The 22933-nt window shown below is 59.1% G+C and overlaps 1 protein-coding gene across 3 annotated transcripts in view; it reads right to left on the reverse strand.

Annotated features, from left to right (window-relative positions):
• The window catches only part of OSBPL5 (oxysterol binding protein like 5), an 80149-nt gene extending 57482 nt beyond the window's left edge, over positions 1–22667 (reverse strand). For 2 of the 3 annotated variants that reach the window (XM_030918205.1, XM_030918203.1), the window contains exon 1: positions 22529–22667. The gene's annotated coding sequence lies outside the window, so the exon portion shown is untranslated. The remainder of the gene's footprint in view (positions 1–22528) is intronic. The other variant, XM_030918204.1, reaches the window with a different exon arrangement.
• Between the last annotated feature and the right edge of the window lie 266 nt (positions 22668–22933).

Genomic DNA, 22933 nt, shown 5'->3' on the forward strand with positions numbered 1-22933 from the left:
GGACGGTCCTGGTGCCTGCAGAGCAGGGCAGAGGAGGCAGGTACAGCCCAGTGTGTGGACCAGTGACTGACTCCAGGGGCCCACAGGGGGCTGCACTGTGGGTAAAAACGCACCGACACAACACACCCAAGAGAAACAAGCACACGCACCCAAGAGAAAGGAGCGCATGCCCCCAGGTGGTACGCGCACGCACGCTCCCAGCAGCATGGCTCGGGGCCATCAGAAAGTGGACATGGCCAGACGTCCACACGGGTCAACGGATAAACATGGGTCACATCTGCGCGATGGATGGAAGAACATTTGGCCTTCAAGAGGAAGGAAGCACAGCACTCACACAGGTGACGACATGCGACGACACAGACGAGCCACAGAGATGAGCCAAGTAAAAGAAGCCAGATACCAAAGGCCACATCTTGTCTGCTTCCACGCCCACGCAGTATCCAGGACAGGCAGGTCCAGACACGGAATGCAAGCTGGTGCTTGCCAGGGCCCGGCCCGGTTCTTTCCCGGTTTCCTAAGGCTCTCTGGGAAAAAAACATGGGCTTTGGAGTTCACTAAGACTGGAGGGTGACCAGATGATTCTGGAGCCCTGGGCTCTTGCTTTGCTTTACCACAGCCCGGGGGGTCCTCCTAGCTCCTGGCTGTGGTCAGAGCTGGGCAGGGCCCGAGGAAGGCACCCAGGCTGAAGTGCACAGCAGATGCTGTGAAATTGGCAGCTCTTTTTTTGTTTTGTTTTTTACGACGGAGTCATGCACTGTTGCCCAGGCTGGAGTGCAGTGGCGCGATCTCGGCTCATTGCAAGCTCCGCCTCCTGGGCTTATGCCATTCTCCTGCCTCAGCCTCTCGGGTAGCTGGGACTATAGGTGCCCGCCACCACGCCCGGCTAATTTTTTTTGTTTTTGTACTTTTAGTAGAGATGGGGTTTCACCGTGTTAGCCAGGATGGTCTCGATCTCCTGACCTCGTGATCTGCCCACCTCAGCCTCCCAAAGTGCTGGGATTACAGGCAGGAGCCACCGTGTCTGGCTGGAATCAGCAGCTCTTGGGATCATCCTGTACCATGGGAGCTCTGGGGTGGGCACTGGGTTTGGGCAGCAGGACCGAGGGTCGATGGCCTCAAGTCACACTGAGTCAGGCCTGGCGGGGGGCAGCTGCTCCAACACCCACTGAGCCCGGCAAGCCTCGATGGCTCCCCCCTCCTCAGGGCGTCCCACAGCCCTGAGACCAGACAGGGGTTTATTGTTTGGGAGGTGGTTCAAGCAGGCTGCATCAAGACAGAAATACACAAAAACCCATCGCGGGTAGAAGTGACAGGCAGGTGGGGACAGAAAGTGCCCCTCCTCTGCAGCTCATACCCTGGGGGATACAATGAAACCGCTGACAATGACAGCCCCAGGGAAGTCGGGTGCCACGGTGCCGAGGAACAGGGTGAGGTGTCCTTCACATGGTAAAGCCCCCATGATGGGGAGCTGGAGTGTGCAGAAACGCTGCCGGCGGCGGACTTTGGGTGACCGATGCTGTTTCTTTAAAAAACAAAGTGGAATTTCCACAACTTCACATTCCCATCAATGCATTGATCGTGATCACAGCCAGCAGTGAACCCGCCAGCCTCGGTGGCCGGGACCAGCCGACCTCTGCAGGGGAGTGCGGGCTGGGCCCGGCCTGACCCCGTTCCACCGACACTGAGAGAGCAGACGCCGGCCCCAAATTAAACCACCTGCATCTGGCCAATCAGCCACACACGCGGGTCCTCTGACTTTGGGGACACCCCATGTTATGTTGCCTCTTGGGGATCATTTTGTAATGGGAAAAACACGCCCCCCTTATAAATTCTGCAAGTCCGGAGTCTGCTAGCACCAACCCCCAGTGCCCCAAGGGCATCCCCACGCTCCGGCAGCCACCCTGGCGGGAGGTCAGGCCTGGGGCCAGGCTGCAGCCCATTCCCCAGGCCCTGTGAGAATCACCCCCTGGCACCCGGATCCTCCAGGAGGGTCTCATACCAAGATCATCAGTTACATCTGCAGAGACCCGGCTTCCAAGCAAGGCCACGTCCACAAGTACCTGGGGTTAGGACCTGGACACATTTTTGGGGGACACGGTTCACCCCATTACAGGCAGCTTCAGTAGCATCTAGCCCAGTGGAGGCCTCTGGGGGGCAGCCTGGCTCTTTGCAACTCCCCACGGAGGGGCATTGTGCTCCCCTCAGCCACAGAAGCCCATCCCTCCCTGCTCTGTCTGGCCCTCACATTCTCTGCGTGCAGCTGTGCTGGCCCCGTGCCCACCTGGATTAGGCAAAGCCTAATCAACTTGCCCCACTGCCTCCCATCGCCTGTGGCAAAGCCACCTTTTCAACCCCATCAGCCCCTTGATGAACCTCCCCCAGGGCTCCAGCCTCCAGATGAAACCTCAGGCCCTGCCCCTCCCTCCACCACCAGCTGTGCCAGCTCAGTGCCCACCGCAGCAGGGCCCGCAATTCTGTCACACTGGCAGCCCCTGCAACCAGTCCCACAGGCCAGGCCGCTTCACCAGCCCCATTCACTTGGTCACATCCCCACCTCCCAGGCCAGCAGTGTCTCCCACTGCCCCACAGCCTCCACTGAACCTTCTGGAAGCCACCCCTGCCCAGTGAGTTGGCACTCTCTTGCCTGCTGTCCTGGCCATGATGTTCTTGGGGTGGGAGTTTGGCCTCTTGAGGGCTGGGAACATCGGACCCGGCTGCAGTCCCAGCGCCGGCCGAGACCCACACACCACGGGAGTGGGGGTCTGCGCTGGGGGCTGCTTCCTGGAGGACGCTCACAGACTCGCACCCTCAGACCCCAGACCAGCAGGGCCAACGTGGCATGTAGAGCCCCTGTGCCATTTACAGATGAGAAGGGAGACCCTCGTGGGAAGCGGGGCCTGGCCGACCAAGACCGGACCAGAAGCCCAGCCTGTCAACCTCAGTGGTTGGCAACGGGCACCTGGTAGCCCATCCTGCATTCACCTAACTTGGTTACCTGGAGGAAGGTCACAACTCCACGACACTCCCAGATGACTCTGGGTGGGCTGAGAGTTACAGGGACGCTGGTAAATGCTCCCAGGGTCACAGTCGGCAAACGTGCTCTGAACACCACCCTCAGCTGCTGTTCTGCCTGCGGAAGGTAGGATTCACCTGGAGCCCTCCGCCCTGCCGGAACCAAGCCAGACCCAGTGGCCTTGACCCCAGGAGCCCACGGAGGCTGCGTGTTACTTCTAATCCAGGCCCTTCCATCTCACCAGATGCTAGGGTTACACAGAAAAATAAGCCAGGGTCCAGCGGCTCCACCGGAGCTCTCAGACCAGGGCAGGCAGACCAGTGAGGCTGACACACTGCCCTTAGGAGCCGTGCCCCCCGCACAGCCACCTCTGGGGAAGACTGTTCTTTCCTGCAGGAAATTCCCAGGACATGTGGGACTTTGAGGAGCCAGAGCTCACTCTGGCGGAGTGTGGGGGGAGATGAGGGCAGACGAGAAGGGGAACTCACGGGAAGGTAGGAAAGGGGTCTCGTTTGTGGATTCCTCTATAGGATTTGGTGGGACCTCTGAGAGTCGGGGACAGAGAGGATGCAGGTGGAGATTCTGGCCTGAGGAGAGGCTGGGTGGGACATGGTGGTCAGAAGCCCCCTGCCCGTGGGCACGGTTGTTGGACCCTGTCACAGCATGGCTGGGACAAGGGACCTGGTGCATTTCTGGCACCCGGTTTCCATCGCACCCGGTTTCAGGCACTCCATCGCTTGCCTTCTGCAGAGCTGCTAAGCCACTGGGCACACAGCTGCGCCTGAGTGCCTGGGGAGAGGCCAGCTCCAGGCTGCAGGCTTCTCTCTGGGGAGGGGGACAATCCTGGGGGCCCCTCTGGGGTTTGGGAGATGACGGAGTTGGCCTTTGTACAGCCTGTTCTGAAACGGTCTGGCATAGGGTAGCACAGGGCAACAAAGACTGTGGGGTCCCTGGCAGCCAGGAGCCCCTTCGCTGTGGCTGGAGCTGGTGTTTCTATTTATGACTCGCCTCTCATGCCCCTTCCCAGCACACCCAGCTCTGGTTTTGACAAGGGGCTGGGATTTTTGAGGTGGCTCAGCTGAGGGCACGGGGGTCTTGGCAGCTGTCATAACTCTCCTGGGCTAAATGCACAGCCTGTACCTTGTTAGCTCTGGGTGGGCTGAGGCCCCAGTTCTGTCCTGGGCTTCACTTTTCCCCAAGGCAGAACCACAGCCGTGTGACTCACCCTGTCTCAAGCGGGCCGCGTGGGTGGGAGGCTGCAAGGCCTCTGTGAGGCCTGAGCACTGGACTTGGGACTCCTGCTCCAGAGTCAGGGACTAGGGCTCGGCCAGGCCCACCCAGGAGGATGCTGGCAGAGGCCCTGGGAGGAGGGGGAGCAGGGACCAGCTCGAGTACTGGATGTGTCTGACACTCTGTGTCCTACAGGGCTGGCCACGGGCCTGGGCACGGCTCCTGCCTCTGCGGGCCAACCTGGCGTGACCTCAAGCTGCCTGGGCTGGCCCCACGGTGACAAGGCCTGCTTCCAGCCTCTCCCTCGTGCCCCAGGCTGTGGGTCAGCCCAGTCAGCCCTGCTATGGGCACACAGCCCCATGCAGGCCCAGCTGGGACGGCAGCGATGCAGGCAGAGCTGCACGGACCTCTCCAGAGGGCCGTTTGTGAACTCGAATCAAGGCGCCAAGTGCTCATGTGTCCTTTAAGCCGGGGTTGGACTTCCAGAAATTTACCCTTGGGACTAAAATGCTCTGTAATCAATATCTGCCGGAAGAGAGGCGGATGGCTGGCAGTGGCTTTTATGGGAGTGAGCGTGTCCAGAGACACGCGGGTGCGTTGGGGCAGGGAAGGCCGGGTGCGGCCCTAGACAGGGCACAGGGGCATGCAAGGTGCTGGGGAGGAACGGGACCAGCCTCAGAGAGTGGGATTTGATGGGCACGACCCAGGCCCTTCCGTCTTGTCTTGGGTCTCCACCACCAGGAGCCTGTTCTTGCGACTCAACGCCCACCATGGCCCTGGCCTCACTGAACTGCCCTTGCTTCCCAGGACCTCTGGGGACACTAGCTGGGCTCCTGTCTGGTCACTCTCCTGTTCTTCATCTTCCCCACTCCCCCGGCACCCAGCACTTGGCACACTCACTGCAGAGGCTCCCATTCCATGGAGCAGACAGCTCTCCCTGCACCCCCAGTGCCTGAGCATGGAGTAGGTGCCAGTGAATGCTTTCTGGGTGAGTCTGACCATGATGTGTATACAGTACAGCGGGGACTCCCTGGGGAGCAGGTCGGAAACCGCACCTGCTGACTTTCTTAGGTGACTTTTGGGAGGGTGGGCTGGACCCCACCACATACTCCCCAAGGACATGAGGGGCATTGGGGTGGGACCTTCCAGAACCTTCCCCATTCCTTCTGCTATCCGATGCTGACATGTGGGCCCCCACCCCTGACCTGGGGAGGCAAGGGCTGAGGGGCCAGGGAGGGTGGAGAGGAAGTGCCCCTCCCATGACATGTGCTTTGCCCCCCACACCTTCCTGCTGGCAGCCCTGAAGGTGGGTAACAAGATGGAAGAACAGAGGTCACAGAAGAGAGAGGACCGGAGGTGAGCACGGAGTCTCTTTCCAGTGGCTGTCCAGGTGGAGGAGACGGGGCGCTGTCTGGGACTGGCTTCCATGACGATGGGGCGGGGGCACTGTCCTCTGCACTTCTGTACATCTTTGACGTTTTCTATCATACGAAGCCCAATAGGAGAGGCCATAGATTTCTCTTGAAGGCACAATGTGAAGGGAAATCCACTACCCGGATGGGGTTTTAAGAGCAGAATTCTGGAAGAGCCTCAAAGCAGGAGAGGAAATTGGGCGTGACAGCAGAATTCCATCCCCCGAGGGAGGCTAAGCGTTTTTAAGAAGGCAAAGGTGACAGCCAGCTAGATAAGAGGCTTCAAACAGGTGAAAAATCAAGTAACTGGCACAAGATAAAAGAGGTTATTAAGATAAAGGGATTAAGACTCAGGATGAGCTGGAGAATTAGCAGAGAAGGAGCTGAATAGCCTCTGCTGTGGGTTGGCAGGGGCCGGCCAGGTCTCCTCCGTGGGCTGCAGCCTCCAGAGAACATGGACCCCCAGAGGCTCAGAACCTGCCCCAGCCCTGACCTCCCCACTGGGCCCACCGCAGGCCACCTTTATATATCAACTGCCAAAGCCACCTCCTGGCCCCTCCAGCCCTGTGTCTTAGCAACAGCCCTTTCCAGAGGCTTCCAGCCTTATCACAATGGCTCTCCCACTGTCCAGGGAGTATCAGACTTGAAACAGGCCCCCTGAGCATCCACACCACCACGCTGGAAGCCCCCAAGGCCAGAATGCAGCAGAGGCCCCAAGTCAGGTCCCCCAGAGCAGTCTTCTGTTCCCACAGGCGTGGGCTGGTGGGGGGGCAGTCGCCCTTTGGGAGATCTCCCGGCCCCCCTACCCTATCTGGTGGCTGGGAAAGGGGCAAGATCTTGCAGTGTGCTGGGCTCTGGTGAGGGAGGCAGTGGGCGCTGTGACCGTGGCTGACCCTCTTGCCAGCATCCTCCCTGTCCCCATCAACATTACCGAGTGCTTGCCGCTCCATGAGCTTCCCCTCCCCACGTGTGCCTGTGGCAGGGGTGCCACCTACGCAGGCCGTGGGGACAGTTGGTGCGTCAGGCAAGCAGCAGATGCCTGCTGCAGCTTTGTCCGGGCTCCGTTGATCTGATTTGGTCCTCACAGTCGTCCTGGGAGGCAGGTCCTATCAGGACGTGTGGTTTCCAGCACACAGTGGTGTTCCCCGAGGCCCCTACTCCCTGTCCCTTCTTCCTCTTTGATCATCAAATGACCCCACCCTCACTGACCAGTCAACGGGTGGTCACTGCCCTGGCAGGCACCACATAGCCAGGGCACAAGGGCCAGCTGTGGCTGCTGGTGAGTGTCCCCTGTGTGCCAGGTGCTGACACGCAGGAGTGCGATGGTGGCCTTGCATTCCTCTTTCATCCTGACTGCTCACCGCCCCATCCCAGGCACACACACAGATGCATGGACACACACAACCACAGGCACGGCACACACACATACACATGTGCACAGATGCATGCCTGCACACACATGCATAAGCACACAGATATGCATGCACACACACAGACACACACGTGCACACACACATAGCAAATCAGGATGCAGAAGCCAACCAGTGGCTGTTTCCCCTGTTGGCATAGCTGCTGCCTCCCAAGAGGGCACTGTTGCCCAGAAGCCCAGGCAGGAGGCTCCAGGCTGAGCCAGTACAAAAAGGCAGGTCGCCCTCGAGAGCCAGGATCCCAAGTTCCCGGGGGAAGCAGACAGTACTTTTCTCCCCCTCACTTTTTAAAGACGGCTTTGTTTAAAAAACGTTTTTTGGTTCCCAGGTAAACATGTCTGATGCAACCACAGCCCTGTCCCAGGTTGTCTTCCGGGGTCCTGGGACCAGGCTGCAGCCTTGGGGAGGAACCCAGCAGCTCCTCCTCCTCCTTAGGGAGGAGCCCAGCAGCCCCCAGGTGGGCATGCCCCTCCTGTCCAAGCTAGGCCACCGTGTCCGTAGCGTGTAGGAACCATCTCAGGGGTAAGCCAGGGGTCAGGAGGCCAGGGGATCAAGGTGTCCCACCTCACAGACACAGGCCGGCGGCCTCTGGTGTCGTGAGAGCTGGACAAACATGCCTCCAGCGGGAGCAGAACTCTTCCCTTCCCTGGGGTGGGGTCTCCCTGGTGGCCACACCCAACTTTCATTCCCAGCTCACTGCTGACAGCCTGGGTGCCCCAGGCAGCTCCTGGTTTCTTGAAAGGCCTCATTATTCTCATCTGTGAAATACACCCTGCTCCCTAGAACTACACACGACTGTGATCACGCCTCTGTGATGTCATCCCCTGCCCCAGAATGCCACCCCTGGTCTTTCTATAGGTTCCGATCCTAGTTCATCTTCCCGGGGGTCACGGCAGGCTGCCCACTGTGGCCACCCTCTCCCAGCGGTGGAGGGTTGCATTGTGTCTTCATGCAAGATGCGTCCAAGTCCTAACCTCAGTACCTGTGACCCTGACCTTGGAAAGAGGGTCACTGCCTGGGGTCCTCGTCCAATGACTGGGGTCCACGTGTGACAAGACAGGGGAGGAGACGCAGACAGAGGAGAATGTGCTGTGAAGACAGAGGTGGAGATTGGAGCGATGCAGCCACAAGCCAAGGAACACCTGGAGTCCCCGGGAGCTGGAAGAGGCAGGAAGAATCCTCCCCCAGCGCCTTCGGAGGGAGTGCAGGCCGGCCAGCACTGGGATTTCAGACTTCTGGGCCCCACCACTGTGAATGAATGAATCTTAGAATCTTGTTCTAAGCCACCCAGTTTGCGGTCATTTGTTATGGCAGCCCCAGAGCACCCATGCCCTGGTTACAGAGCTGGGAGCAGGGAAGAGCCTGGCCAAAGGTGCGAACGCCTCTTCCTCAGCCCCTCTGCCACCGGCATGGAAGCTCCCGCTCCACACAGCAGGTGACCAGACCCCCGGCATCAGCCTGACCCTGGCCCGCCGCTTCCTGTCAGCACAGCTGTCTTCCCCACTCCCCATGTGCTGGGGGCGCGACCAAACCGCCCTCCTGCCCTTTCCCCCATGAAAAGCCAAGGGGGGCCGGGCGCGGTGGCTCACGCCTGTCATCCCAGCACTTTGGGAGGCCGAGGCGGGCGGATCACGAGGTCAGGAGATCGAGACCATCCTGGCTAACACGGTGAAACCCCGTCTCTAGTAAAAATACAAAAAATTGGTCAGGCACAGTGGCAGGGCGCCTGTAGTCCCAGCTACTTGGGAGGCTGAGGCAGGAGAATGGCGTGAACCCGGGAGGCGGAGCTTGCAGTGAGCCGAGATCGCACTACTGCACTCCAGCCTGGGCGACAGAGCAAGACTCCGTCTCAAAAAAGAAAAGAAAAGAAAAGGCAAGGGGTTGAAGAGGAAGCCCTCATGTACCTTTATTTCCCCCACGGCACAAAACACGGTTCTTCCAGCCTCTGGAATCCCTGCTGAACCCACTGTCCTGGCATTAATCCAAAAAGAAAACCGGTGACTCCTTGGAGAATGGGCCGTGACTCGGCAGATGCCAGTCTGCCCCGTGGCAAGGGGTCTCCAGGCAACACAGCCGCACTGTGCTGGGAACCTGGATGGGCCCTGTCACTGGGGTCACCTTCTCCTGCCTCCCCGGGGCGGGCTTTGCAGCCCCGACAGCTGCCTGTTCCTCAGGCTGCTCCTGGAGAGGGGCCCGTTCTCAAATCCCCTGGAATTGGCCACTGAGACGCCCCCTCTGCCTCTCAAGCCAGCTTGGAAGTGTGCACGTCACCGATGCCCCAGGTGACACCAGCAGTACAGGCGGCCTTCACCATTAGGTCACAGTGAGAAAGCGAGGCCTTCTCCATTCTCTTCCCAGCCTCCTGATCACATCAAGGGACAAGAGTATGGGTCTTTATAGTGGCTCTGCCCCTGCTCATCTCTCTATTTAAGGAAGGCAGGGTGGCCCTGGGCGCAAAGCTCACAGCAAACAATGTGAGTCCCTGTGGCCAGAGCACCCAAAAGCTAACATGTAGTCAGTGGTTCGTGTGCATTGTGCATGTTTTCATAGTTACCTGCAATTTATCATGGGTGATGTTGATTTTTTAACTGCAGCAACGATTAACACGCCTTCTAGGTTATAAATATACTTCAAAAAGAAGTGAGTTGATTTATTAAAGAGCTAGGTCTTAAATAACAGTATAGGTGACATTGGACTGCCAAGGTGGTCTGCGCACACTGAAAGCTGCTCTAAAAATGCCAGAAGCTGCTCAAAGTGTGGGGCTCCTTCCTGACCAAGAGACCCCTATGTTCCCTTCTCCTGCGGGCAGGGACCAGGCCTTGGTTTTCACCCCCTTCCAGGGATCCCACCCGGAACAGCAGTGGGGGCCTGCAGGATTATCGGAGTAGCCTGCAGGGTGTGATGGGCTCGGGCTCAGGCGAGGCACGCAGCGTCCCTAAGCCTAGTTCTATCCTGAAAGGGCACTTAAGTGTGAACAGAACCAGTGCCTGCAAAACCTCCAGGAAGAGCTGGGTGCAAGCAGGCGTTTGATACACGCTGCTAGCTGTCAATACCGTGTGATCCGCACTGGATGCTGAGTGAGAATCAGAAGAATGAGGAACACAGAAAAGACTCCCCCTAAACAGCCCAACCAAGCACCATGAAATACTGCGTGCCAGGCCTCATTCGCGCCTCGCTGGCACTTCCTGGGTCCTCCTGCCACGTCCGTCCGCTCCTGATTTGCTCACTTTTCAAACAATCTTACTCATCTGGTTTCCTAGACAGCAGTGGGTGGGAATGATCACTGACAGCCCCTCCGACAAGGAGAAGAGGAGGAGTCTGGGGCCACTGAGTACAGGGAGAAACAGCCCACAGAGTGCAACATCCCCCAGGCGCCAGGGAGTCCCGGCTACGAGGTGAGCTGCTTCCAGTCCCAGTCCTGTCATGTAGGGGTGGGTGACTACGGACAGGTTTCTTCACCTCTCTGAGCCCCCGTGTCCCCATCTGTAAGATGGGGACAATAATAGAACTTATGGCATAGGGTTGTTTCAAGGGTTAAAGGAGATAAGTCATTCCAAAAGCCTCAATAAAATACATGTTAATCATTATCAAAATTAACTGTCACAATGATACAAGTCAGCAGGAAGAGGGTTCCAGTGTCTCTCATGTAGACCTCAAGGTTGCACGCAATGCATTTTGGGATATGCACGAAACAGCGCAAATGTGTGTAAAGATCTGAGCCTCCGTGGGATAAGCTGCTCTTGTGCAGGAAAGCTCCCTCTAGCCTGAAGATGTGGCTCACTGAGGTCACAAATTCCCGGGGCTATTCCTGCTCCGGCAAGCTGCGGGGGGCTGATGACGCCAGCACCGTCGCTAGGGCTGAGGCCCAGGAATAATGAATGACCACAGCCAGGAGAACAGGCGCCCACCAGACACAAACAGCATGTTCCTTGCACATTCAAAGCAGACACAGTTTAAAAATAATGAACAGGGCGGGAGGACAGTTATTTGCCTGCGGTCATTCGTTAAACCTCAGTTTAAAAACTGACCACAGGCTCAAGCTGCCGGGAAGCAGCGGCCCACGTTGGCGCGACTCCCGAGCGGCCCACCAGGCCCGGCTGTGAGTACGGGTGGGTGTCCACAACGGCTGCTCGGGAGAAGGCTTCCGTTTTCGTTTTCTTTTTTGCTGCATTTGGAGTTCTCGTCGGAGCTCTGGACAGCAGAGGCTCCATATAGGTGAAGCCTAGATAACGTGGCTGCAGCTGGGAGCCCCAGGGTTACCGGCTCCCCGACAGTGCTGTGGACACTGCACACACAGCAGGGAGCCCCAGGGCAGGCCCACAGCCCCTGAGGAAGGTCTGTGCCCGGGAAATACACAGCATTCAAACCGCCGCTGGTGTGTGGCCCCTTATCCGCCCTCCCTGGGAGGAAAGGCCCCATGTGGTGTCCAGAGGGCTGCTGTAGGAGGTGTTTGCTGAACTGGAGGGCAAAGGCGAAGGGGCGGCTGACACACTCCAGCCCGCAGATGCTGGCCCAGATGCTGGGACCTGGAGAGCACGGCCCTGCGTGCAGCACCTGCCAGCGGGTGGCAGGATGCGTCGTAGAGGGCTTGCTGACCCCACACACGCCGAGTGACCCGCATCCCGGCCTCCCCGCCCACTCTGCTGGTGGGACAGAGTGGCTGACGGCATGTGGCCCAGGAGGGGTGAGCCTGGAAGGGTGAGCGTGTTCCTGCTGATGCTTCCTTCACCAAGCAGGGGTCTCTACAGCTCCCCCAGGTTCCAGCTGAGCTGGGGCTCTTGGGAGGGCATAAAACAGTCAAGATTCAAGCAGGTGAAATCTGAGAACATTGCACACACTCAAGGGTGTGGAAAGCCTCTGATCACATCAAAATCTCACTCCCAGCAAACGCTGGGTCCTCACAGGAAATAAAAACAGAACCCACTGACGAGACGCCCGGGGTTAGTCTGGCCGCTCCACTACCCACGGTCACGGGCTAAATTGTGTCCCCCCAATTCATGTGCTGATATCTTAGTCCCTAGGACCTAAGAAAGTGGCTGTACTTGGAGATGGGGTCTTTAAGGAGCACATTAAATTAAAACAGGTCATTAGGGTGGGCCCTAGTCCAATCTCACTGGTGTCCTTATAAAAAGAGGAGATGAGGACACAGGCACACAGAGGGATGACCCTGCAAGGACACAGGGAGAAGGTGGTTGCCTGCACGATCAGGAGCAAGGCCTCAGGAGAAACCAGCCCTGCAAGGCCTTGATCTTGGACTCCAGCCTCCAGAACTGAGAGAGAATCAACGTCTGGGCTGCTTAGCGGTGGAAACCCCTGCAAACTCATACACCCGCCCAGAGGGCCTTCCTAGGACAGATGGACTATAGCACCAGCCTCCTTGGGAAAAGGGGATTTCTCCCTGGCCACATCTGGAGGTGCCACAGGGCCCCTCTCCCAGGAATAATGCCTGGCACAGCCTGGCAGACTTGGGCTCAAATCCTGCCTGGGCCACGTCCCAGCTGGAGACCTGGAGTGATCCCAAGCACCGAGGGGGGATGGGTACCCTAGCTCTGCCACTCACTCACCTCAGCTCTGCCACTCACTCATCCCAGCTCTGCCACTCACCCCAGCTCTGCCACTCTTGTCCCAAGCGGCCGGATGGCTAGGGCAGCAGCCACTATGCCGACAGTTCGCTTCCATTTAACCCAGCTTTGTGGAGGTGCTGCGGGTCTGGGGCTTGGCCGGTATTCCCAAGCCCTGTCTCCCCATCTTTGGCAAGGCCACACACGTGTGGTTTCAGCAAGGGGTTGCAGTGCTGGAACAGGCTGTGAGCAGACCTGCAGAATCTCTGCCAGACCCTGCCCTTCCTGGACCCTCAGTCTCAGGCTCAAGCCTGTGTTTCTGGTTTTAATTAACAAAATGTGTTGGTCGCTGAGAGGCCCCTGGGGGGCCCTGGCAAACATCTCTGTAAGGTGTGTTCCTTGGGGGCCAGGATTCCTCCCGCTGCCCTATGCTGAGGCAGAGTAAGGGGGCGCGGTAGGGATGATTCCCTCTGGGACAAGGGGGAAGGGAAGGCAGCACTGAGCACAGGAGAGACTGGGCCACATCCCACTGGGCTGCTGACCCCACCCCAGGTCAGTCCCCTGGGGGAGTGCCCTCGGCTGTGCCCAAGGAAACCGGAACGCAGACCTTGCTCCAGGGACGGAATGGAACTACCAGAAAGTCCTTCCGAAGGATGGAAATCCATGTGATTTACGTACATAAAGCAAGGAAAATATACAAGGAATACAGAACCACACAGACAAGAAGAGGTTGCAGAGGGCAGTGAACTACTGTTTTTGCGACTTCTCTGTGACTCTAAAACGATCAGAAAGAAGGTTGTGAGCAGAACATCGGTGGTCACGTGACATCTGTCTGTGTGTGTTTATGGATCCATCCATATATAGTAAAGCCCAAAACTCGCCTGGGAGCGTAAGCCTGGAAACCCAGGACAGCGGCTCTGGGGAAAGCAGGGAGCTCTGGGGCCCTCCCTACACACAACTTGTAGCTGTTGAAAGACGCCTAAAGCAAATACAGCCAGGTGCCAGGACCTTGACAAGGCTGGGGTTGGTTCTATTATTCTGTATGGTTCCTGTGTTTACATCTTTCCCGGTGAAAGTTTTCATTAATGATAGGCGTGATAGGCGGTGGCCCCTCCCTGCTCTGAGAGCCCGTGCCACTTCCACACAGGCCTAGGGCTGGCACTCACGATGAGCTGGCTCACGCTCCCACCACGTCCCGAGGCACCTCCAGGGGGCTGTCCCTGCAATGGCCCATTTCACAGACAAGGAAACCAAAGTCTGGGGCTTTAGGACTTGCCCACGGCCCCACAGGGTGGGGATTCCCACCTGCTTTGCCAACTGCTAAGCCCATGTTCTAAGCACTGTGCCCCTGTCCACAAGGTCAGACGGGTCACTCCTCGGGGCCCCCAAGGGCAGCAAACTCCCAGCTCGCACAGGTCAGAAGGTGAAGGGCGCCTTTACAGGGCGGTGCTTACGGCCCAGGGCACCTGGCTTCACACACTAACGATCAGAGGGCTGCGTGCCTCTGTGCAAATCACACAGGCCAAACACACGGGAGCAGGCTCACGGCCCACGAGGGAGGAAAGCAAGCGGCGCTTCCTGAGCACGTGGGAAAAAGTGGGCCTTGCAGGGCCCAGATCTAAGGGAACCAAGGCCAGCAGCAGAGAGACCCTGACCGGTAAAAGGATGGCAAGGGGCAGATAAGGAATGAGGCTGGACTTTTGAGAGGTCACCCTGATGAGATAGGGTTCCAGGAGAAGGTGATGTCCCCAAGAGACCCAGGGAGGCCAAGATGGGTCCTGGGTACCAAGCTAGCTAGCCTAGATGTCATGTGTGCTGCCGGTACTGAGGCAGCGCCCCGATGGAAGCAGGCTTTGCAGGCCTGGGAAGGGCCTGTGCCAAGACAGACAGGGGCAGGAGAGCCCCAGCCAGCTTGGCTCCATGACTAGGGTGGCTCCACAGGCCAGCCCTGTGCTCAGCGGGTGGGCGCCACAAGGCCACTTCCTGCCACCCACATCACTTTAGAGTGTGAGCACCCAGCAGCCCACGGAGCAGAGACGAAGGCGGCCCCGCCCCCGGCCGGCTGGGGACTGAGTAACTCGTTCTCCTCTGCTCACAGCAACCAGATGAAGGAGAAACTGGTCCAGCCTGCTGGGCTTGCAGCAGCCGGAAGGTTCTTCTGGCTGTTGGTGGGCACCTGCGAGCAGGGAGGGTCTGGGCGGGAAAGAGCCACACAGCTGCACTCGGTGCAGGGCACGAGGGTGGGGATTCCTGATGGCCTTGACCACGGTAGCCATGTGTGTTCAGCAGCACACTGGGGCTAAGCACCCTTGGGTGCTAGTCACCAACAGAGAGCACCTCAGTCCCCCTCTCTCTGGGAGCCTTCGTGGTGCCAGGCTGGGGAGGATGACCCACTGTGGCACTGTAATGGGACAAGCAACCAGGCCCTGTCCCGAACCGGCCTCCGTCTCAGGTTTCCAGATGGGGCCCACATTCTGACATTTCTAGGTGTTCTTCACGCTCCAAACTCTCCCAGCCTCCTGTGGCCAAGCTGCCTGCCCCGGCCTGCCCTTTGGGGACAGCTGTGCCGTTCCAAGGCAGAATCTAGGTCTCAGAGCGAGAGAGATCTGTGCGTTCCTGCAGGAGCTGGGCCCAAAGTAGAAACCCAGCATGGGCGCTGGAGTGGGCGAGGGTTCCCTTCAAAGCTGGCTGCTCTTTTCCTCTGCCCCAAGGAGATCAGAGGGTGCCATGTGGCAGCACGTGATCCTACAAAGCACAAAGGGCTCTTGGTGCCCACAAGGGCACCTGCTTTTCCGATCCACAGGACGTTCTTCCTGTCCTGGCCCCAGGATGTGCAAGATAGCAGGGTGGAGCTTTGTGGGAAAGTGGGGCGTCCTTGGCAGCATCAGGCCAGTCCACCGCCCCAGGACCAGCCACAGGGACACTCCACATGCAGAAGTTAGACTCATGGAGCGTCAGTGACACATGAGGCCTCTTCTGGGCTGCACACTGGTGCATGATCAGTGACACATGAGGCCTCTTCCAGGCTGCACACTGGTGCATGATCAGTGACACATGAGACCTCTTCCGGGCTGCACACTGGTGCATGATCAGTGACACATGAGGCCTCTTCCGGGCTGCACACTGGTGCATGGTCAGTGACACATGAGGCCTCTTCCGGGCTGCACACTGGTGCATGGTCAGTGACACATGAGACCTCTTCCGGGCTGCACACTGGTGCATGGTCAGTGACACATGAGGCCTCTTCCGGGCTGCACACTGGTGCATGGTCAGTGACACATGAGGCCTCTTCCAGGCTGCACACTGGTGCATGGTCAGTGACACATGAGACCTCTTCCGGGCTGCACACTGGTGCATGATCAGTGACACATGAGGCCTCTTCCGGGCTGCACACTGGTGCATGGTCAGTGACACATGAGACCTCTTCCGGGCTGCACACTGGTGCAGGAGAGAGGGAGGAGGAAGGATGAGAAAGATTTCCAATCACTCAGTCTCAAACCTTTAAAAATTAGCGGACGCTTCCTTCTGCATAAAACCTGGGGTGCATCCTCAAGATATAAAACAGCTCAAGGCGTAGGAGCAGATGGACAGAAGCCTTTGGAGAAGCCGGGGCCTTGGGAGTGAAGAGGGAGCTCTGGATGTCCAAGTTTCCTTCTCAGTTCCTGCCAGGGTGTTGCCTGTGTGCAGGTGCCTTAGCCCCACAGGTGTAGGGGTTGGGAGCAAATGTCAGGGATGGGGGTGCCTTAAGATGGAGAAACTGAGGCCCAGCGAGGAGTAGCACCATGACCCTGCCATTCTTGGGCCCCATTTCCTCCGTCTCAGAGGGGAGCCTGTCAGATGCTGTGAGCCCTTGGACCAGCCACACTCTGAACACAGGGGACAGCAGGGTGAGGGCACAGGCAAGAGTGCACACACCCTGAGGCCACAGAGAGTGAAACATGAGGGTCGGTTTTTGCCCTGGTATGTTCTTGAGGCTGGCGCGGGGAAGAGGCAGAACTCTCAGGTGTCCCCGGGGCTGGGGGATCTCACTACCTCTGTAGCTCATCTTTGAGCATTAATGCTAAGTCCCAGCACCTTGTCCACAGCACCCCAGCCTCAGGCTAACGAGGTCTAGTACCTCACCCACAAAGTGCTCACTGGTAGGGAGTGTGTGGGCCAGAGACTAAGGCATCCCAGTTCTCCCTGGCCCTGTGCCAGACCACTCATTGGATACGCTGCACTCGGGAGCACCATGTGCTGTGGTCCCTGCTCTACAGGTAAGGACAACAGCCTCGAAGAGCCCAGGCCAACTGCCTCCCATGGACTCACTGCCCCTTCACAGGTCAGGAGTCCCCTGAGACAGCTCAGGGCAGCCTGAGACCAATGCCAAGTTCAGGAGCAGAGGAGAGAGCTAGAGAGGTGGAGGGTCTGCCGGCAGGGACAGGGTCCACCTGGGGAGGGCCAGGGCCACCTGGGGTGGCCCAGGACTATCTGAGCCAGGGAGATGGTGGCTGGAGGGTGGAAACCTTTGACTGGCAGCCTATAGGGGTGGGGTAGTGGGTCATGCCAGTCACCCACACAATGGCCAATGCTCACCCAGAGCTTGTGTACAAAGACCATCTCGGGACTTCTCACAGGCCAGCCATGAGCCTCACTTTACAGACGGGGTAACCAAGGTTTAGAAGGCAAATAAAATCTGCTGACCCTGGCACCTGGGGTGAAGAATTCCAGCTGCGTCTTCCTCAGCTAGGCCTTCTGATCAGATCCCAGGCAGTGCCTGCCACCATCACCACCATCAATCTCTTAGGCCCAGCCCCCTCCCTGCCCTGGCCCCGCCAGCCCTCCAGAACAGGGTCACATGCCCCGCCCTGGTGCCTAATGGCTGTGGCTTGAATTTTGCTAAATTTGGGCGACTTCCTAAGGCAGCAGGGGGTGGGGTGGGGTGGGGGTGAGGCTCATCCTGTAAGAAGGGCATCTAGCCTTCCTGCCCCACGGGCCAGCGTCTCCCTGTGGCCAAAGTGGGGAGCCTCCCTAGAGTGCTCCCCTCCCACCCAGGACCAGGAGCTGCCCCAAAGCAGCACAGTCCAGCAAGCAGGACGCCAGGACCCTTTAAGCGACCGACTACTGCACCGTATTCACCGCAATAGGCGGGCATGAGCAGGATGCACTGCTGCCAGAGTCCCGGCCCTTTAAGCGACCCACACTCCCCGTGTCACATTCACCCTAACAGGCAGGCATACAAATGCCTTTGCCTGGAGCTGCAGCCCAGCAAATAGGACCTACAGTGGCACGCCCTTTAGTTGACTCTCTGTCTTATTCGCTGCAATAGCTAGACATGAGAAATCCCGCTGGCTGCCAGGAAAGGGGCGCGGAGATGCGGATGCCCCGCCCCAACACCACGCCTTCCTCTGCTGACTATCCCCAAATGCCCCTTTAAATGACAACCTCCCGCCCCCACCCCCACACCGACCGCCGTATTCACCCCAATAGCACATCAATACCTCCGCAGTGCCGGGCCACTGAGCGCTCCCTCCCCGGCCAAGGAAGGCCCTTCCCCGCGAGGAAGCAGCTGAGAATGGGCCAGCGAGAGAAGGGACGAAGGCACGGGCGACAGAGCGCCCTCTGTGCCGTCCCCGAGCGCCTGGAGGCCCGTTCCCTCCTTGCTCAGAAGCACAGGGCACTTCCCAAGGGGCTATCCATGGCCGGCAGTCAGGGACCTGCTGTCTCCAAGCTGGGGTGGTGCTTCTGCTCTGCCAGGTACAGCAGGGCTTAATACAGGTTTGCAAACTCCCCTGGCCTTGGATGAAGGGAAGGCGACCCCAGGCTGGTCACAACGGGCAGCCTGACCAGCTGCCTGCCGAGGTGGGGTATCCCCCACATCTCCTCCCTATTTCCCACTTGAACTCCTTAAGAATGTACATAGTTAGAGGGAATGCTGTTCAGATGTTGAACCTCATCTTTCCCCTTCATCCTTCTCTTCGTGTCAGCAGGGTCAGAGGGGATCCACGGGCCAGTTAAGTCCATCTGCATTCACCAAATAAAATATTAGGCACCTTGAGGAGGTGAGACACCCTAAGGGCTTCATTCCTAAATCAGAGATGATGGGACCCTGGGAAGAGTCATACACACACTCTTGTCCTCGCCATCCTAGGGCATGGAGGAAATAAGCTGGTCACATCCCATACCAGTCGATGCTGGCGAAACCAGGACATGGTGGGTGGGACTTGCTAGATGGGGGCAGCCAGTCTCAACATACTGGCCTCCCTGGGATGAGACAGTATGATGGCTTTCCACATGTCCCTCACTTAACCATAGAGCACCTACTGTGTGCCAGCCCCTGGGAAGAGAGCCCGGAGCAGACTTGCAGGCAACCGTGCATGGAGACAGATGCCACGCACCAGTGGCGCCCACCATGGACCGGGCTTGGCCCAATTGCTTTCTCCATAGGAAGCCATTCAATTAAACAAACAAGATCATTTCAGTACAAATAAAGAGAAAACAAAACACAGAGCTGAGAACTGCTTTGGAATGGATATCATGTCAGAATGGATCTCTCAGCGGAGGTGGCATCCGAGCTGGGACCTGAATTAGATGGAGCCCACCAAGTGTAGATACAAGGAGGGGCCAAAAACAGAGGCACAGCCAGTGCAAAGGCCCTGGAGTAAGAAGCCAGGGCTGAGGCTGGACCCCTGGAGGAAAGGAGGGGAGAGGGAGGGGAGGGAAGGGGGAGAGGAGGACAGGGGAAGGGAGGCGGAGTGGAGGGGTGTCTAGGGCCTGTGGGGTCTGGAAAGGGGTCAGGACTTACTGAGACCCATGGCAAATCTCAAAGGGCTATAAGTAGGCAAACTACATGAAGTGGTTTATCTTTTTAAACAACATGCTGGCTGCTAGCTGGAGAAGGGCTAGGAAGGCCATGAAAGGGGAACCTTGCAGGTAGCTGATGTGGAGCTCCAGGCAAGAGCTGGTAGGGCCAGGAGGGGGGTGGAGGCCAGCCCTGGAGGGAGCAGCCGGATGTGAGGCGGGCTGGCCAAGCAAAGCATTTGCTTTCACCCTGGGTGGCTCTGAGATTTGCAACAAAGGCCCTCTAGGAATTCTAGATCCCTCTAAGCCAGCCAACAAGGCTCATGTCCCATCCCCTCCCCATCTCCCACCTCAAGCCCTGGTCCTGAGGACACAGCTGGTGCCCAGGGCTCCATTTAGTGTAGATGCCAGCACAAGGCAACCTCACACCCTCGTGGACATGATCCCAGAGGCCCTGGCTCAGAACAGTTGTGATGCTAAGAGAACAACTCGGTCCTCAGTCCAAGTTATACTCGACCGCCAACCCTACCACTCTCTGCAGCAGCTTCACTATCTGCCCATACATCTCCACGGGAAAGGTGACCCAGCCGTGGCCAAGACCCAATCACCAAGGCCCCAAAACCCTTAAAAATCTTGACCAGCCCAGGAGCCCCAACCTCAGGCTGTCAGCTGCCTCCTCAAGCTGCAGGCTCAGTAAGTCATCAAGCAAAGCTGGCATCAAGAACAATATTCTTTTCCTTTGTGCCGGTCACAAGCAGCACAAGGACATTCAGGGCAGCATGCCTGTCCCTGTTGGGAGGCCAGTGGCCTTCATCTGCACCACCCAACATCCACTCTCCAGTACACCAGTGCGTTCCCTGGGCTGCCCTGCCAACCCTGCAAGCAGTGAGCACTTCTACCCACCTGGCCCTTGGACTCCACAAGGGGAGCTGCACCTGACGGCTCCCTCCCTGACAGCTCCCTTCCTATCAAAATGACCGGGATCCTTTTGGCACGATGCACCCCTGGGCCTCGGCCCCTCTACAACCCCCTGTCCAGGAGGTCCGAGCTTCCAACCCCCCAGGCCTCTCTGGGAGAACCCTGAGCTGGGTCCACAACATTTCTTAGCTGCGGTCACAGACTCAGATTCACCTGTCCCTTGAACAATAAATGGGAATGGAGTGGGATGCACCTTCTGTCATCTTGGGTAAGTTCTCCACCTGCATGCTGTGCCTGTATGTGTGCAAACGTGTGCGGGCTTAACCATAGAATCAGCAGAGAGCACCAGTCCCCAAAACACAGCTGTCAGAGACACACACAGCCCTTCCACCCGCCGGCTTGTCACGGGGTGCTTCTCCCTCCCGCAAGCGTTACATGTCAGATTACTATCAGAGCTCAGAGCAAGGCCAGGATTTCAGGAGAGAAACTGATAGCAGGCATTCTCAGCATAGTAAATACAACCCTGGGTGGGGGCGGGGCAGGGGTTCCTGCATTCGCGTTCTGTGAAGAGCTGAAAGCAGTCCTTGGAAGAACTTGGCCTATTCATGGCCCAATCTGGACCCAGAAAGGAGCCTCCACTGGACACGCAGGATGGCTGCCCAGGGATCAACATCTGCAGGGCAGCCTCTCCAAGACCAGGCCCAGGACTGCGGGTCAGAGGCTCCTCATGAGGCCCATCTGCTGTGTCACCTTTCCTACACACAGCCTGGCAAGACAGACACACGCAGTGCCTGCCTCCTGGGCACCGCGGGCCAGCCCCACACGCGTGCAAGCAGACAATAGGATCTGGAGTTCTGGAGCCTGAGGCCTGAAGGGAACAGCCGGGCACCTGACGCCACCCCAGGTTGCCCCAAACCTGCCTGATGCCTGCAAAGCCCCCTCTCACCTGGCAGGTTCAAGGAACAGCAAGGCCCCTGTGTAACAAGGAGGTGGGATAAAAACGTGCAGAGGGGCCTTACTCTTGGGGGTGGGGGCAGGGTTTCTGTTCAGTCCGGGATCTGGATCAGCCCTGGCGCAGGCAGACCCAAAAGCATCTACCTAGGATCCCAAAGGCTGGCCCACTTCTCCCGACTTTGGGAGGCTGTATCAGGTGGGGTGGGACCCTTACAGAAGTCGGCCTGTAAAAGGCACCTTGAACAGACTGGGGCAACACACAGAGGGGAGCAAGTTACCAAATGGCAAGAGACGAAATCCACCCAGCCGCTTCGGCAGGGCAGACCCGCTCAGCCCAAGAATGAGGGAAGGGCAGTGGGCTCAGCCCAGGGATGAGAGAGGGGCAGGTAAGCCCACCCTGTGACCCCTCCATACCCCCAGGAGTCACCCCAAACCCTAACTCCAGTTGGCTTCTGACAAGAGGCAGCCCAGAGGTCTGGGTGGGGGTCGGGGCGGTGCCTGGGAAGCCCAGGACGAGCCTGTTGCCCGGGGCGGGGGGCTGCAGACTCCAGCCTCCTTCCTGCCTGCCCCACCCTCCCGTACCCCCCTCCCCGGGAGGAATCTTCAAGTGCACCAGACCCTCTTGAGGACTCAGGCACCTCAACAGTCCCTGAGGCTCCATATCCTCAGGGGGTCAGTGCCCCAGAGATGGGGACTGTGGGCAAGGGTCCTTCCCTGGCCTGTAATCCAGGCAGCCCCCGGACTCAGACACAGCCGCCCTCCCAAGCCCGCAGCTGGGACGCCAGACTCAGATCCCAGACCCCACGCAGGCTCCTTGGAGCCCGCGTCGGCCGAGCTGGGGACACAGACCCCCGCACTGGCCAGGGTCTGGGCGGTCAGACCCAGCCACCCTCCCTGGCGGTCCCGTCTCCTTTAAGCCCCACCAAGTGGGGAGCCGTGCTGGGCGCGCCGCTTCCCACTCGCGGGCCCCACCCGCCCCAACCCGCCAGGCGCCGACCCGCCCTGGCCCGGGGCGCCCCCAGGCTCCCCCGCGCGCGACCGGCCCCTGCGCGGCTCCCAGCTCTGGCCACTGCCAGGGTCCGCGGGGCTGCAGCGCGGGCTCCCGGATCCCTTCGGCAGGCCCCCCGCGGCCCCAGGTTCGCTCCGGCCCTGCCCGGCGGGGCCCTCCGGATCCTTCCCAGTCCGCCATCCCCGCGCCGTCCCCCGCTGCCCCCCGGGCCGCCGCGCTCCTACCTCCTACCGCGCTGCGAGCTCGGTGCTCCGGGACGGCCGGGCGCGCGGGGGCTCCGCTGGCGGCGCGGGCCCGGCTGCAGGAAATGCCAGCAGATGGTCCCTCCGCGCGAGGCGGAGCGAGGGCGCGGCGGAGGGAGGAGGCCCAGGGAGCCCGGAGGCGGGAGGAGGAGGCGCGGCGGCCGCAAAACCCGGGCCGAATCGCCGCGCGGAGCGGGCGCCGCCCAGGGGGCCTCCCCACCGGCTGCTGCTTCTCCTCGCCCCCCAACCCCCCGCGCGCGCTCCGGGGCTCACACTCACCCGGGCGGCCAGAGGTCCGGACACTCCGCTGAAAATGCCCAGGAGGCTTGGCGGGGTGGGCAGTGGTGAGTGGGGTCAGCTTAGTGGGGTTCTCCAATTTAGGGGTGC

Source organism: Rhinopithecus roxellana, chromosome 15, assembly GCF_007565055.1.
Source record: "Rhinopithecus roxellana isolate Shanxi Qingling chromosome 15, ASM756505v1, whole genome shotgun sequence".
Taxonomy (NCBI): domain Eukaryota; kingdom Metazoa; phylum Chordata; class Mammalia; order Primates; family Cercopithecidae; genus Rhinopithecus; species Rhinopithecus roxellana.